This window comes from Orcinus orca, chromosome 1 (genome assembly GCF_937001465.1).
Source record: "Orcinus orca chromosome 1, mOrcOrc1.1, whole genome shotgun sequence".
Taxonomy (NCBI): domain Eukaryota; kingdom Metazoa; phylum Chordata; class Mammalia; order Artiodactyla; family Delphinidae; genus Orcinus; species Orcinus orca.
This window is the reverse complement of record NC_064559.1, coordinates 45,317,518-45,323,453: the sequence shown is the minus strand read 5'-3', so window position 1 is coordinate 45,323,453 and position 5,936 is coordinate 45,317,518.

Here is a 5,936-nt window from a genome sequence, read left to right as displayed (position 1 = left end):
ATATAAATGTGTTTGCTAATTCAATAAGTTAAAACATAAGAATAAAAATTATTTTTGATTTTGGGCTTCCCTGGTGGCTCAGTGGTTGAGAGTCCGCCTGCCGATGCAGGGGACACAGGTTCGTGCCCCGGTCCGGGAAGGTCCCACATGCCGCGGAGCGGCTGGGCCCGTGAGCCATGGCCGCTGAGCCTGCGGGTCCGGAGCCTGTGCTCCGCAACGAGAGAGGCCACAACAGTGAGGGGCCTGCGTACCGCAAAAACAACAACAACAACAAAATTATTATTGATTTTGAATACATTTAAAAAATTTTAATTGCAAAGGGACAAATTCTTGAAGAGCATATGTAAGCATGTAAATAGTATTATGGGTGGTAAAATTGTACGTGAATGTTTTTTCTTTTATTAATTAAAATATTTTTATAATTAAATAAAACAGTAAATCAAAAGCTGAGACTTAGTTTCTACTGAATTCATCACCTATGATGTCATCTATGATGGCAGCCCATCTATGAAGGAGGAAGCCACATCTATCTTTGCTTTTTTTTGTTTTTTTTTTTGCGGTACGCGGGCCTCTCACTGTTGTGGCCTCTCCCGTTGCGGAGCACAGGCTCCGGACGCGCAGGCTCAGCGGCCGTGGTTCACGGGCCCAGCCGCTCCGCGGCATGTGGGATCTTCCCGGACCGGGGCACGAACCCATTTCCCCTGCAACGGCAGGCAGACTCTCAACCACTGCGCCACCAGGGAAGCCCCCGGGAAGCCCCCACATCTATCTTTTAAACTGGAATAATTTTTTAAAGACCCAAAGCTTCTTTGGGTCCTTACAGTGGTTCAGTGTTAGAACTTGGAATGTAATATGAAAAGAAGTCTACTTCTATAATTTTTAGACAAATGTAGACTGGAATCCTGATCCTTCCAATCACAGGAAAAGCTACTGAAATGCTAGTACTTGATTTCCTTACTTGTAAAGAGAATAATAAAACCTACTTTTTTATTTGTCTTGTTTTGTGTTTATGTTTGTTTTGCTTTAAGAAGAATAAGTGCCTGGTATCTATTTGGTACTCAGTAAACGTGGATGGGAGTTGGTGGGAGTGTTGGCCAAAGCCTGACCGCACTCTGGAGGACATTGACCTCGAGTTCACCTCCATAAAGGGCACAGCTCCTCATGATACTACTTCAGGGAGGGCTTGAGGGAGCAAAAAGATCTGGCCTTCACCAACACCCCTGCCATAAATGTTTCCTTTGCAGAAAGAGCAGAGTACAAATAGAAGGATAAATAAATAACCATTCTTCTCCTCTCCCTCTCCATCCCTTCATTCTTGCAGACTAGTTGACACATACAAAGAAGCCAAGACTCTCCTTCCCAGTCCAAGGGAGAGGTAGGACAGGTGCTACTATTAGCTGTAACATTTATTCATAAATTCATTCAACCATCTATGGAGCCACCAGAGACGTAAAGATCCTCTGGTGCTGGGTTTCGTAAGAGATCAGCAAAAAGGGTCAAGAGAGAAAAAATGTTGAGCTTTATTTTAAGCTTCTGATTGTGTTTTCCATATCAAGCTTAATAAAAGCTTAATTGGGGGCAATTCATCGCAAATGTCCTGCTTCTTAATTCTTTTGACAGAAACTAGCTACCATGGCAGACAAAGAGATTTTACAAGGATTATTATGCAATGTTGTACAAACAGCCAAAACTGCATTATGCTCAGTATCTTTGAAGAGCCTGGCGTTCCTCCTTTGGAATGACTCAATGTAATGTCCTCCACGGTGTCTCTTGGGAGACTTACCTCCTGTCCCACGTATTTGTGGTCCTTCATCCACACCCAAACTTTGCTCCCACTCTCTGAATTTCCCAATCTCAAGTATTTGTCACACTGAGTTATTAAAGCACCCTGATTCACTTTCACTCACTTAAATAGTTATGTGGAAATTACTCATGTCGTTGGCTCCTGGAAAATAAATTTGTAATGATTTTTTCTGAGCTGTCATATAATATGCTTCCTTGACATCTGGAATCCAAGTGCGGTGGAGTGGAGTGATAACAATGCTATAGTGGTAACAGTTAGAAAACAGAGATATGATGGCAAAGGAGCCATTAGAAGAAAGACAATAAACTTGAGTTAAATTTAACAAGCAGATATAGAGTATCAATCAGGTACAAAAAGAATCTGCACTAGCTGTGGAAAAGGCTACGAAATGAGCAAGATGTAAGCACTCTGGAACCTTCAGAAGCTTATGACTTAGTGCGAAAATGGATATTGACAAGTATGAAATGCCTTATAGGTTACAAATAAAGCTATATAGGAGTGCAAAATAAGCAGTTATTAACCCTGGATATGACAGCATATGGGCCATGGAACTCGTTAACATCTTGGGCTTTGTAGCCAGACAGGCCTGGGTTAAAATATTAACTTTACCATTTACTGGCTTTCTAGTTTTTCCATCTTAAGCAAATTACTTAATCTTCTGTGTCTCAACTATCTCAAAGATAAAATGGGTTTAATTATAATAATTATCTCATCAGATCACTGGGAAGCTCAATTAAGCCATGCATATGTGCCACGTAGCCTCCTGTGAGAAGGGGGAAAAGAGGACTTTTAGGTCAAGCAATTTCCTGTTAGGAAAGCAGAGTGCAAGTTGTACATATCCATCTACTGACATTTCACTGGAGAAAATGTAGTCACCTGGCCACACACAACTGAAGGGGGAGCTGGGCAATGGAATCTCTAGTTGGACAGCTAGAAAAAGGTAGAAAAGATCCGGAGCAATTATCAGATGGCCACGATCTCCAAAAACAAATGCAATAATTCTTATCTAATGGTCAGACTTTTGATCCACATCCAGAAAAAAAGCCGCAGCTCTGTGAAAATGCCATGAACAGAGCAGACAGAGCAGACGAGAACCAAATCCTCATCTCTATTCCATAGGAGAGGAGAGATGTTGCACTTCTAGAGTACGCTAATTTGACATTGTGAGCGAAATTAGGGCAATAGAGAGGAAGTTTGCATCTGTGGTTTTCCCCTGGTAGCCTTCAGTTTTTCCTAGGCTGCTGTTGGAAGAAAATGAAACATATCAAAAGTGTGGAAAGGCCGAGAGAAGCCAATTGGTACAGACACGCTGGCTACAGGGCAGAGTGACAGCTAACAGCAGGGATGGAGACAGGGCACGCCAAGCAGAAGGGTACGTGGGTCTGGGATAATTTAATACAGTGAAAGTATCCCTAAACACACTTGAATGTTCTCTGAAAGCATCGCTGTGTTGCTGCCAAGCACAGAAACTGATGTTCATGAGGGTGAACTGGGTGAAGAACATCCCTAGAAGATGGGTATAGGATCCAATATTATTTACATTTTCTCCACCTCTCTTTATCCTCCTCCCTATCTCTCCTGCACCAAAAACCAATCCTGAGATAATTTTTATCCCAATTAAATGAGATTTAAGCGAACATTAAGAAAATACATTTAATGAGAAAAGAAATCTCAAAGGTGGAACCTGTAATCTAATGGAACAATTTCTGTGTGGCCAACAAGGAAGGTTAAATGGCCCAATATTCACAGAATCAAGCATTTAGTACAATTCATAAAGATATATTTAGTAGATAAAATTTAAATGCTGCCATGCTTTAAAGGCAAACTTCACTCACCCAGATAGCCTCATTACCCAATAGAATTATGCAAGTCAGGTTAAACCTCATGAACTTGATATTTAATAAAGTTTCTCATTTTTTTCATACTTTAGTATGCAGAGAAAACACATTTGATGACAATGAGAATGTCTCAATGGATATGTTTAAAATTATTATTGGTCATAATTGTGTGTGTGGGTATTGTTTTACTTGTCAGTTTTCCAAGCCTAGAAGGTGAACTTAACAAGAGTTACTAGAGCAGATTTTTCCATCACTTTAAAAATGTCACTTGCCGTCATTCTAATGAATTTGTCCAAAGAAGGAAAATGATATTACAGATAGCTCTAAAAATAATAAGCAGAAATCAATTTATGTTTTAAGAATATGTGTCTGTGTGTATATCTGTATCTGATATTCTTGGTATTCCCAGCATTTCAAACAAATCATAAGAAAACACTGTCTGACTTGAACAAATTACTAAGCTTCTAGCGTCCCCTTCTGGACCTCAGGAAAGCTAAGAATTAAGAGAATTCAGTTCCATCCAACAGGATCTTCTGTACATCTACTAAGTATTGATTAGTGATTTTAAGTAAGATAACTCATACTCTTTAGCCGGCTTCACCCCCAAACGGAGAGTCTGCCATAAAGATACAGAGCAAGAAGTCATCTGGGTCTCAGGAACAAGGAGTAACCAAGACCTAGAAAGCTCTCAGAACACCCTGCCTCTCTCTGCGTGACTGCTTCGTTTATTTGCATGTCTTTATTCTGAAGGACTTTCTCTACTTCTTTCGACCATAGACAAACTGGTAATCTCTGGATTGCAATTTCAAATTTCCAGGACAGGGAAACATATTAGCCTAGTTTATTTCAGGTTTCTACTGCCAACCCTGCCAGCTGAGGCTGATGTGGCAAGATCACATATACGAAAGCAGCTAAAAGGGAAATAACCCTAAAGTTAGGGAGGTAGTTCCCAGAGAAAGGAGATTATTTAGAGGTGATCAGATAGTCTCTAAATTGTCCTTATACATTATATACTTAGCCTGGAATAAGAATTTTGGGAACAAGAGAGATGTTTATATTATAATCCCTGTCTTTACAAAGGTTACAATCTCATAAACCCACATGTAATCATGAAGGAGTAAAATTTAGTACCGTGTTTAAGTGCTGAAGTGATGGTTTTGATCGAAAGGGAGCTGAATATAGTGGAAACGTGATGAAACCTCCTTTATGTATCCTTAGATGGGTCACAGATTCTTGATTTGTGGCTCTTCATCTTATCTGTAAAATATGGATGATTACATTTAACTCAAAGGCATTTTTTTGGTGATAATTAAGTGCAGCACCTACCAAACACATAGTAAACAGCAGAATCCAGGTTAAACCAGTTTGGTTCAACAAGCTTGTATTAAACACATCCTTGGTGAGGCACTGGACTAGATCCTGGCAAAAGAATTAAACATAGGTGTTTGTTGTCCTTGGGAAATTCACATACTGTTGGAGGGGGGGGGGGCGTGGAGAGGAAACAGATGAACAGTTAATTCAATGATTCTGGATGTGCATTGGATTGATCTGACAAGTTTTTGGGGGGGTGCTAGGACATAAACTGGGTCTTATGGAGGTAGATAGGACTTGAACAGGAACGCTGCATATCAAACTGGGTAAAACTTTGAGCTAGTTGACCCAGCCCGGAAAGGTTGACGGTTCACATTTTCTCTGTGGCAAGGAAGTTAATTAGTAAGTAAAAAGACCTTTTCCAAACAATGCTGGGCTTAAATAAAGGGGCTAAGGGAGATATCAATGCGATTTTTAAGCAGGTTTTTACATAGTAAAGGAAGTTATAAAATCCACAGTGTACATCATCTACCAATAGGTAGAATCGAAAGCATATTTTTTGCGCTCAGTGAAAATGAAAATACTCAAGAAACGTACATTAGAATTAACCGTATAAGTTCAGAAAATTTATGCCACAAACTGACACTAGGTAAATTTCAAAATCACTCTTTGCTGGATTAACTGGGGGAAAAAAAAAGAAAGAAAGAAATGACACCAGCATTTGACTATTTTAAAGTTGCTGCACTAGTCAAAGCCTGCCAGAGCAATTTACCATCTCAGAACAATTTGTTCACTTCACTTAGAAATTAGAAGTGTGTTTGGGCCAATAAATCTAAATTTATTTGTAGTAGTCATTTTTCTTAATGGAAGTGTTTTTCAGATGTTGCCTAAGTCTAGTCGTCTGGGACCTCTTCCAATAAATGAGGAAAGTTTGATTTCATAGGTTGTCACTGTTGATTTTGTCTAACCTTTGGACTAATTGG